General features: G+C 37.0%; 1 protein-coding gene across 5 annotated transcripts in view; it reads right to left on the bottom strand.

Moving 5' to 3' along the window:
- Positions 1-12,275, bottom strand: part of Osbpl8 (oxysterol binding protein like 8) — a 131,829-nt gene that overhangs the window by 98,807 nt on the left and 20,747 nt on the right. The window contains exon 1 of one of the 5 annotated variants that reach the window (XM_048359197.1): positions 7,906-7,946. The exons of the other annotated variants lie outside the window; for them this stretch is intronic. The gene's annotated coding sequence lies outside the window, so the exon portion shown is untranslated. Of the gene's footprint in view, positions 1-7,905; positions 7,947-12,275 lie in introns of those variants that run through there. 5 annotated transcript variants of the gene reach the window in all.

Here is a 12,275-nt window from a genome sequence, read left to right as displayed (position 1 = left end):
AACAAAAAAGTTTGATAACATTTTAGTAAAATTATACTATATACCAGAACACTAAAGGCTCATTTCTTGAAAGTGCCAAGCTAAAACTGGGCCTGTGTCTTAATTTAAATGCAATTACTAGACGAATTCAAAGTTTATAAAAGACTATGTTCTTGTTTTGCTCTCATTATCTATATTTACCCTAACAAAGTCTCTAAAGAGAGTAATTTTTCAAAAAACTGTTCTACATTTTGGACTTAACTTGTGTCAGCAACAGAGATAAGAAAAAGGAGCACCTACTAAGCACAGTTGATAGCACTAAAACACGCCATTTAAGAAAACAATTTCATAAGGCTACATTGAATGAATGATGGTTGCCTCTTACAGGAACAAGTTATACAAGACTGGTTTATTAGAATGCACACATAAAAAAAACCAGAGATTCTCAAAAGCACAAACCCTGCTCACTGACTACGGTAAACACTTAAGGAATAATCTTTTTATCACTGTAATATAATAACAATCTCTGTATCACTCATCACTGAGATTAAATGCAATAATCTTAATTTTACTTGAATTTATATTTAACAAAAAATGGAGATTTGGTTTATTTAATCTGAACTAATCTACAGTATCTACAGCAGGTTAAATCTTACAGTAGGATTTAATTATATAGTTATACAGATATGAGTTTCCAAATATCAAGCTAATACCAACATCCTACTCACAAGCATTTAAGACAGAAAAAATTGCTTAATTAATCTATTCAAATGACTTTCATAAAAATTATTGCAAAATAGGGGCTGAGGATGTAGCTCAACGGTAAAGTATTTGCCTAGCATTAACAAGATCCTGGTTTCATTCCTCAGCACTATATAGACCAAACATATGTATGGATGTGTGTGTATATATATATATATAATACATATATACATATATGTATACACATATACACACATATATACATGTATATACATATACATATGTATACATACATAAACATATGTAAGGGTGTGTATATACATACATGTATATATATATATCACAAACCAGTATAGCAGTATATTTTAGCCCCATGAGTAATGTGATTATTTTAATAGCAATAACAAAATAAAAGCAAAAGTAATGGACATGAGACTGGAAGACCAAGAGATGAGCAAAAAGCTGAGACAATGATGGGCAAAGGGGAAGCTAAAAGGAATATATGGTTCCCAGTTACCAAAATAACACTAGGTAAAATTTTACTTAAGACAGATACATAGTTGAAGATCAGACATTCAGCCAAGAAGAACATATTGAACTAATAAAACCAAGTCTCAGAGAGAAGGGAAAACAGTACAATAAATGTCCTAAAGATATAAAGATGACAAGGGGTGGGGGAAGTCTAAATGGTTCCACTTATCTTGATTACTCTTAAGTAGTGAGGGAACTGAAAAAGCACTGTCCCCTCAAAAAGAAAAAAAATACATAAAGACCTCATTAAAACAGCATTTTTCGGGGCTGGGAATATGGCCTAGTGGCAAGAGTGCTTGCCTCCTACACATGAAGCTCTAGGTTCGATTCCCCAGCACCACATATATGGAAAACGGCCAGAAGGGGCGCTGTGGCTCGGGTGGCAGAGTGCTAGCCTTGAGCAGGAAGAAGCCAGGGATGGTGCTCAGGCCCTGAGTCCAAGGCCCAGGACTGGCCAAAAACAAACAAACAAAAACAGCATTTTTTCATTTCTTTACAAATGATACAATATCATTCTTTCTAATGGATGAGTAATATCTTTTCTTGATCAATTTCTTCATTGAGGAATACCTGGGCTGATTCCATTCCTTGGCTATGGTGAGAAAATCCTTCAATGAACATGGTTGTGCTAGTGGCTTTACTGTTTCCTGGTTTTTAATCTCTTGGATAAATGCCAGAAATAGAACTGTTGGATCATAGGTAGTTCTGTGTTTAAGTTTTTGAGGAACCTCCATATTGCTTTTCAGAGTGGTTGAACAAGTTTACATTTCCATCAACAGTGTATTAGGGATCTCTCTTACCCACATCCTCACCCGCATCTAATAGCATTTGTTTTCTTGATAATGGCCCATTCTAACTGGGGTGAGGTAGAATCTCAATGTCATTTTGATTTGCATTTCCTTTACTGCCAGAGATGTTGAGCATTTCTTCATGTATCTACTGGCTATTTTAACATTTTCATGTGGGAAGAATCAGGCCCATAGACACAAAGGATGCATGCTTACCCTTATATGTTGAAGCTAGATTTAGCTTATAAAATTACAAGTAAATAAGTTGAATGGTATGCAAGTGTATAGAAATGTATTAACTGAAATATAGTAGCGTCAAGGAAGAATTAAAATAGCCTAATTCCTTAGAAAGGCAAAGTCAAAGCTCAGCAAAATAAAACACCAGGAAGTGGGTACTCAAAAGGAGTAAGGTAGGGTCAAGAGGAAAGGAGTAGACCAATGATGAGAAGGGGAAGATGCAGTCAATAAAAAATTGTATATCCTACAAATTCATGAAGAGTGAAGGAAGGGATGGGTAGGAAAAAGATGGGTAGGAATGTTGAATAGGGTGACACTGATCAAGATATATTGTAGGCTGGGCTGGGGATATAGCCTAGTGGCAAGAGTGCCTGCCTCGGATACACGAGGCCCTAGGTTCGATTCCCCAGCACCACATATACAGAAAACGGCTAGAAGAGGCACTGTGGCTCAAGTGGCAGAGTGCTAGCCTTGAGCGGGAAGAAGCCAGGGACAGTGCTCAGGCCCTGAGTCCAAGGCCCAGGACTGGCCAAAAAAAAAAAAAAAAAAAAGATATTGTAGGGCTGGGAGTGTGGCTCCGTGGTAGAGTGCTTGCCTAGCATGCATAAAGCCCTGGGTTCGATTCCTCAGTGCTACATAAACAGAAAAAGCCAGAAGTGGCACTGTGACTCAAGTGGTAGAGTGCTAGCCTTGAGCAAAAGAAGCTCAGAGACAATTCCCTAAGCTCAAGCCCCAGGACTCACTCTCTCTCTCTCTCTCTCTCTCTCTCTCTCTCTCTCTCTCTCTCTCTCTCTCTCTCTCCTCTCTACACACAAACACACACACACACACACACACACACACACACATTCATCCAAGGGACAATGGTTAATTTTAAAGACACAAAGAAAAGTAAACTAAAGACCAAAAACTCTTTTGATCTGTTGATTTGTAAACACATACTACTCACACAAAGTACAGTCGAAACTATCACTGGCACTGGTCCTCAGGAAAACCAGAATGCTAGTCTAAATTCTATGAAAAGTAAAAAATCACTACTATCCAGACTCTAGCAATGTAAAAATCAAACTTAAAATCCACATCATCTCTGAACAAATCATTTAGTATACATACTTCACAAAATTCACTACCCATAAAACTCTATTGTTGTCTCACTGTTTGTTACATGTCACTCTGTAATGGTTAAAACACACATTCATCTATGTTGAAAATGAAATATACAACTTGTAGGTGGGGATGGGAGGGAAAAACTGGGAGAGATCAATGGAAAGGGTGACATGGCCCAAAAAGAAATGTACTCTTTACCTGATGTATGTAACTGTTCATAGGTGCGTATATTATACATACGTACAGTATATGTACTGTAACATGTATGCTTTGTACATTAGCTTTACAGTAACAATAAAAATTAAAATCTCCATAGATACACAAATATGTAAAAAAATAAAATTTCAAAAACACATTCATCAAGTTATCATTTACTTTTAGTCATATATAAGGCATTGCTCTGAATTCTGAACACACCAAAAACCATTAAACCTCATTCCTGTACTCAGGTACCTTGGGGCATTTCCAGGAGAAAGTTAAGTAAACTGACTAGTAGAATACAATGCATTGAGTTTTACAACAAAGGCTTTTGGATCATGTTACCTGTCAATACACAGGGTTACTAAATCTAGAACTATGATAGTGAAGAAAAACCCTTTTGCAAAGCTCTTTTATATTAAATTTTAAAACTTAATACCATAGTTTATAAATTTTTTTAAAAATCAAGATTACTTCAGAAACTGTCACAAATTTTTTAACACACAGGGCTTAATTTACACCACTTTCATTTTAGCCAGTGGATTATTTTTTCCTTTTTCTCTCCTCCTCCCACCCTCTTTCTCTTTGTGGTTACCTAGTCATAAGCAATCCTGGTTTACTTAATCTCCCAACAGATATATAATGCTCCAAAAGAATGAAAACTGGCTGGGTGCTAGTGGTTCATGCCTGTAGTCCTAGCTACTCAGGACAATGAAATCTGAGGATTGAAGTTCAAAGCCAGCCCAGAGCCCAGGCAGGAAAGTCTATGAGATTCTTATCTCCAAATAACCACCAGAAAACTGGAAGTGACGCTATGGCTCAAGTGTTAGAGCACTAGCTTGCTAGCTTGGAGCTGAAAAGCTCAGGGACAGCACCTGGCCCAGAGTTCAAGCCCCACAACTGAGCAAAAAAAAAAAGGATGAAAAATGAAGTGATTTCAAATAAATTACTAGAGAGTTTATAATTTTTAAAATGTATATGCAGAAACACAGAGACTAGAGAAGTCTGACAAGTAACAAAATTTGGTTGCAGTAAGGTTCTGTCATATATACATATAAACCATACTTTTTGTAAATATGTAGGAAAATAGATTCATGGGTTATAGGACACAACTTTGAAAAATATATTCTAAAATCAAGATAACTTGCAGAAATAATTCATATTTCCCTTCTCAAACAAAGACAAAAAAGTTACTCTAAAGTAAAATAGCCTCATATTTGTTTTTGTTCCGTTTTGTCAGTCCTGGGGTTGAACTCAGAGCCTGGCTGCTGTCCCTGAGCTTTTTTTGCACAAAACTAGTGTTCCACCCCTTGAGCCACTGCCTCACATCTGGCTTTTCCCACTTCTGGTGGCTAACTGGACTCTCACAAAATTGCCTGCCCAGGCTGGCCTCGAATCATTATCTTCACCTTAGCCTCCTGAATAGTAAGGATTACAGGCATGAACCACCAGCAACTGGTTTTTCAGTTACTTTTTAAAACATTAAGCAAGCTGGACTGGTGGCCCAAACCTATAATCCTACTTACTCAGAAGGCTGGGATCCAAGGATTACAAGTTTGAAGCCAGACCTAGCAGGAAAGTTAGTGTGAATCTTATTTTCAACTACCTACCAAGAAGCCTTAAGTAGACCTGTGGCTCTAGCAATACATCACTAGCCTAACACACAAAAGCTCAGGGACAGCACTCAATCCCTGAGTTCAAGCTCTAGGACTGGAACCAAAAGGGGGAAGGGGGAGAGAGGGAGAGGCAAAGGGAGAAGAGAGAGAGGAGGAAGAAAAAGGAGGAGGTAGAGGAGGAGGAGGAAGAAGAACTGGAGGAGGAAGAGGACGACGACGACTCCGCCATTTCTCTTCTGGCACCAAGTTGTTTCCTCTTCCTTACACTCCAAGTTCTTGAAATGCAGAACCAATGACACTGTATTTCTAACTTTCAGGTTATCCATCTGCCTACCCCAGGACATCCATTAGCCACATGCTGAGTGCCATGTGTAACAAGCACTGTCCTACAGCAGTCTCCTACCCTCTGGAGAATCAAAGTAATGGAACTTACATAAGGTCATAGGAAGCTCCTCTTAGGAAATGAAGGTTATGCTGAGATCAAAAGGACTAATGACAGAAAGCTAAACAAAGACTGGCAAAAGAATACAAATAAAGTATAGGCAGCAGGTCACTCATATATTCTTTATTTCCAGTGGCAATAGGAAACACATTCCAGTGGTAATAATGAGATGATATAGATGGAAAATTTAAATCAAGATAAGAGCAGGTCTATTTTACTTTATGTATTATGCATGTGACAAACTCACATTTCAATATGCTACTTAATTCAGCCTCTAAAAAATAAAAATAAAGAAAACCAGTGATATAGCTGCACTCTATAGCAGCCTCCCCTAGTTATCCACAGGGTAACTGGAATAGATATCACTGGAAGAGGTAAAATTTTGTACTCTTTTGCTATTCAACTGAAAACGAAATCATCAAGTATTATTTAATGAAAAGAACATAACATTTCTTTTCACTACCTTATTTGTCTTCACATTTTCTTCCTCAAAACATTCCTTGCACATTTAAGAATTCAACAAGAGGGTCTAATTGTTTTTATATCCTCTAAATCAGCACTCAGCATGGTGTGAGTGATAATATCCCTAACACATATCTTGAGTTTTCACAGTAGTGGAAATATAATCCTTAATTATGCAAACTTGCTGTTGCTGTAAAGGGGTGTAAATAACAAGACTAATGTTTCTCCCCACAAAGAAACAGATACAAAAGTGGAGAATGGTGAGAAATTGTGGCACTGTGAGAATATAATATGGTTTGGCCACTGCAGAAAACAGTATAGCTGTTTTCAATTATTAGAAATAAATTACATCCCAGGGAAGCCCAGGATAAGGCAGTTGCAGACTGACTAATAAAACTCCTTTGTCACCTTTACAAAGAAATAAATTACAATACAATACAGGTATTCCACTTCTAGGGAATAAAACGAGATTTCAAAGAGACCCTAGGGTCACCGCAAGTATTATTCACAGTAACTAAAGTGTAAAAGAACCCGAACAAGTGAAATGATATACAAAATCCAATATGTACATATGACGAAGTATTATTCTGCCTTTAAAAGAAATGAAATTCTAATATAGCTGGTAAAATATGGAAGAATTTTGAATACATTATGCTAAGCAAAATAATGCAGTCACAAACCCACAAATACCTAATGATTTAATTTCTATGACATCTCTAGAGGAGTTGAAATTATCAAAGCAGAAAGTAGAATAGTGGTTGTGAAGGGCTTGCAGGAGCAGTGAATAAGAGGGTACAGTACAATGGTTATAGAGTTTCAGGTTTTCAAGATAAGGATTTTTTAGAGACAGAAGGTGCTGATGGCTGTACAACTGTATGTCCTCCAATGAACAGATCCTGTATTCATTCAATCAAGTGCAGGTAAAATTTGGGAGAAAACTGAATCTGGGGTAGGTATAGGGGCTCACATCTATAGTCATAGGTAAAGATCATAATTCAAGGTAGCCTTAGCTAAAGATTTGCAAGATTCTGTTTCAATAAACAACCAAGTGAGGTAGTTTTACATGTTTAGTCCCATCTATGTAGAAGGCATGGGTAGAAGAATGAAAATCCAAGTTCAACTCCAGGCAAAAGCCAAACCTTATCTGAAAATAACTGAGAGCAAAAGAGCTAAGGATATGGCCCAAGAGGAAGAACAGGGTTTGAGTATAAACTCCAAAAATGACATCTGTACTCATCAAGTAAAGACATTTTTGCCTTGTCATTATTCCCTAAACAATATGATTTATATAGAATTTATACTGTATTAGGTATTATAAGAGATTTTTATACCCATACACACACACACAGACACACACACAGACACACACACACACACACACACACATATGGTATATGCTAATCACAACATTTTATATAAGGGACTTGAGCATTCAGGGTTCTCAATCCAATCCACTTTAGATACCAAAGGACAACTGTACTTAATAGGACTGAATTATAAACTTAAAAATGGCTAAAATGGTTAAACTGATGAAAGAGTAGACAGAGTTCTCAGAGACTATATGAGCTATCCAAGAGTCAAATGGAGAACAGTTAAGGCTTTAAACGTGTCTTACAAAAAGCTGATTTCCCAATGCTACGACTAAACATGTGTGTCTTCAACCCTTAAAGATAAGTGTGGTGGGGCCGTGAATGTAGCTTAGTGGTAGAGTGCTTGCCTAGTATGCATGAAGCCCTGGGTTCAATTCCTCAGTACCACATAAATAGAAAAGGCCGGAAGTGCCACTGTGGCTCAAGTGGTAGAGTGCTAGCCTTGAGCAAAAGAAGCTCAGGGACTGGCTCAAGTGGTAGAGTGCTAGCCTTGAGCAAAAGAAGCTCAGGGACAGCACCCAGGCCCTGAGTTCAAGTCCCAGGACTGGCAAAAAAAAAAAAAAAGAGATGAGGTGTGTTGTCACCCTAAAGTGATACTCTCATGATCGGTTTAGTGTCCTTTAAAGAACTCAAATTATAAGAGAACAATTATGAATATGCTAAACCTTAATGGAAAAAAGCAAGAATATAAAAGTTATGAGGACTATAAAACAATATGGAAAAAAATATTAACCTTTTTAGAAAACGAAGTACAGTATTTAAGTATTGTGGTGAATTACAACCATCTAAAGTAAGCACATGTAAACAATGAAGGACAAGTGGAACAGGGACAAGTCCTTTAATGTTGTCAACAGACTGTTCTTATGATAAAGTTGGAGATAAGTAAGTTTTGGAAGAATTAAAATATTTTAAAGCACAAACCCATGGCCTCAAATTAAAAACTGGCTACAAAAGCAATACAACAGGGACTGGGAATGTGGCTTAGTAGTAGAGTGCTTGCCTAGCATGCATGAAGCCCTGGGTTTAATTCCTCAGCACCACATAAACAGAAAAAAAAGCCAGATGTGGTGCTGTGGCTTAAGTAGTTAAAAAAAAAAAAAGCAATACAACAGGAGACATAAAAATGTCATTGAATAAACTATGCACAGGATAATATAACAATTCTCAAAAAACCTAAATATTTAGTAGGAACTGACATATTCATATCTGTCCAATCTATTCATCCTTGCATACTTTACTACCTCAAAGTACAACACTATATAACCTTTTACCTTATGCTATCTATTTATATATTATTGTTAATTACAGAAGATGAAATAATAGATTCATTACAGCAATCTAAAGAGACTTAACTTTTCAAATCTGAGAATTTTGATAAGCAAAATTTTTCTGCCTGCTTTTAAAGAATTCAAAGGAGCTCTTTACATATAATAAACCATACCTCATTGCTGATTGAATGCCTTCTGAACTGAAGTTAACATGTAACCAAAGGCTTTAGAAATTACAAAATGAACCAAGCAACTGCCAATAAAAGGATATTTCCTGGGGCTGGGGATATGGCCTAGTGGCAAAAGCACTTGCCTCGTATACATGAAGCCCTTGGTTCGATTCCCCAGCACCACATATACAGAAAATGGCAGAAGTGGCGCTGCGGCTCAAGTGGCAGAGTGCTAGCTAGCCTTGAGCAAAAAGAAGCCAGGGACAGTGCTCAGGCCCTGAGTCCAAAGCCTAGGACTGGCAAAAAAAAAAAAAGGATATTTCCTGAAATTAACATTCACTCATCTTATTAATTTAGAAAGTCACAAAAGACAAGGAAGTGTCAAAAGAATCATCCCCCCATACAACATGTCCTTTTTTAAGCCACTGGGGCTACAAAAGAATACTATCTTTTTTCTCTCCCAACCCTTCAAGCTATACAATAATCTATGCCAGAAACACAAGAATGCCAAGTCTAAGAAATAGGTGGCGTGGTCCGTCTACCTCTTTGGAAATGCAGTATGAAGTTGTTAGCCTATACTTCATTTCAATCTTTTTTTTCATGATGGGAAAGCTCAAATGTCATGGCATTCCAGTTTGCTCAACTTCCCCAAGATTACAATCTCTTTCTTCTTTTTGTAATAAGGATTTCTACTGAGGAACAAATATTTATAAAAACAATTGACAAACTATAAGCAGAGAGTGAACTAAAATATTAAGGCACAGACAAGGCTAGGAAGTTTCTGTTACAGAAAGATAAAATGGGGGGGGGAATAAACATGATTTTAAAGTATTAAAAATTATTGTTATTTCATTTCTTGTCAAGTATATCAGGTTTCAGATTGAATCAATGGCCTCCCACATAGGCAAGCCTTCTACTACTGCACTCCACCCTCATCCTCAATCTGGTAGTGAAATATTAGGCTTCTGGTACGTACTTTTGTTGCTACGTACCCAATTTGCTCATCTTAAAAATCAGCTAGCTGGGTACAGAAGCTCATACCTATAATCACTTTCTACTTAGGAGGCAGAGATAGGCTGAACAGAGTTTGAGACCAGCCCATGAAAAAAAAAGTTAGCATGGGGGGCTGGGGATATGGCCTAGTGGCAAGAGTGCTTGCCTCGTATACATGAGGCCCTGGGTTCAATTCCCCAGCACCACATATACAGAAAATGGCCAGAAGTGGCGCTGTGGCTCAAGTGGCAGAGCGCTAGCCTTGAGCAAGAAGAAGCCAGGGACAGTGCTCAGGCCCTGAGTCCAAGCCCCAGGACTGGCCAAAAAAAAAAAAAAAAAAAAAAAAGAAAAAAAAAAAGTTAGCATGGGAAGGGAACAGAATGGAAGAAAAATGTCCTGTGTAGGAGATGACAAAATTATCCTGAGTGAAGCAGCCAGTCCTTACATAAGAGCAGCACGGTAATCTTCCCATTTGACACACAATTTTATAGTAGGATCCAGATTGTAACTGCATCCAGTGAATACTACAATATGAGATAAAGGTGTTCGACTGTTGCTGGGCACCAGAGGCTTATGCCTGTAATCTTACCTATTCAGGAAGCTGAGATCTGAGGATCATGGTTGGAAGCCAGCCTTAGCAGGAAAGTCTGTGAGACTTTAATCTCCAATGAATCACCAAAATGCCAGAAGTGGGGCTCAAGTGGAAGAGAGCTAGCCTTGAGCAAAAAAGCTCAGGATCAGTACCCACACCCTGAGTTCAAGCCTCAAGACCAGTAAATTGTATATCCACTGTTTAGGGTAATTACAAAATTCTTTCTGTTGAAAAAAAAAAAAAGGTAAATGCTTATCATTACAAGCTTCCATCTCTTGGATATTAGCCACAGTTCTTCCCCAAAGTGAAAAAAAATGAAAAGATAACATATAAGCAATATATGGACTTGATGTACAGCTGTCTCTGTGCTCTTGAAGTTAAAAAGCTTTCGTGTTTTAAGAACCAAATTATGTTAATGATTATGTTAATGTTATTTTGAAAATCAACATATAAAAGATCTCCCCAGATAAGTATTCAGCTCCAAGAATTAATTCTCCTGAACTACTTAGAATGAAAAACATTAGCATCATATCAGAATTCTTTGTGTATATGAGTGTGTATGTATGTGCACACACATCATTTTCATTTAAAAACTCAGAGCCTTTAGCTCTTGCTCAGTTGTTTTGCTCACAGCTGGTGCTCTACCACTTGAATCACACTTTAAGTTCCAGCTTTTTCATTGGTTAATTGGAGATAAGAGTCTCAAAGACTTTTCCACCAGGGCTGGCTTCAAAGCACTATCCTCAGAACTGAGATCTACCTAGGATGTGAGCCATCAGCACACAGCTCTTGGCCATTTTAATTTTTTTAGTGTTTTTATATTCATAAATTTAAAAGTGTTTAATGAAAGGATGCAGTTTTAGCATTGCTATGATGTTCAAACTAAATCATCAATAAGGGTTTTTTGCATGTGTGACAGTAATATCTTTCTATATTCTATATATAGAAGACAAACATATTCTTTTCAGTATTTTATTTCTGGAAAAGACAGCCAATACACAAGTAAAAGCATGAGCTAATTTAGTTCTCAGAGTGAGAGAAATGAACAGAAATATAAGAGAGAATATAATCCATGAAGAGAAGTTAAATATTAAAGGTTAATAATACTGACCTTTAAAGAAGTAGCTATGCCAAGAACAACAAAGCTACAAGATTAAATTAAGTGTCCTTTATTGGGAAAGGATATCGTGTAGTGCCCACCAGCTAACAAATGAGGTTTTATCTGATTCATCAGAGCCCTATCAAGTTAGAGAACTTGACTCAGAGGAGCTAGAACATCTAGATAACTTATTGACTTTTGCTTTCTCTGACCCATATATTATACATCAGTATTGATGAAATACAAATACAGAAAACTTATTCATGTTATATTGTTCAGATTTTCCTGTAAAGTTTTTCTTTTCATAACAGTATTTTAAACTATAAAATATTTTTCAAAGCATTTACTATTCTAAGAAATACATTGGAAAAAAATGTCCTTTAAAATAAATTTTGTAATTAAGTATTAGGTAAATAAGACCTTCTTGACTTCTGATGAAAAGGAATTACTCATTATACATTTTAAATTAGAAATACGGGCTAGGAGCAGAGCTGAAGTGTTACAGACCTTGCCTAACAAGTACAAGGTACTGGGTTCAAACTGGAGGGTAGAAAAGGGAAGGAGGGAGGGGGAGGAGGAAATCTAAAAACTCAGTACTGATTCTATTATAATCTTAGTTTAACTTGTTAAAAAAAATTACACATACAGGGCTGGGGATATGGCCTAGTGGCAAAAGTGCTTGCCTTGTATACTTGAAGCCCTGGGTTCGATTCCCCAGCAC

Source organism: Perognathus longimembris, chromosome 1 (genome assembly GCF_023159225.1).
Source record: "Perognathus longimembris pacificus isolate PPM17 chromosome 1, ASM2315922v1, whole genome shotgun sequence".
Taxonomy (NCBI): Eukaryota; Metazoa; Chordata; class Mammalia; order Rodentia; family Heteromyidae; genus Perognathus; species Perognathus longimembris.
The sequence above is the reverse complement of the archived record's forward strand: the minus strand, read 5'-3'. Positions and strand labels throughout refer to the sequence as shown.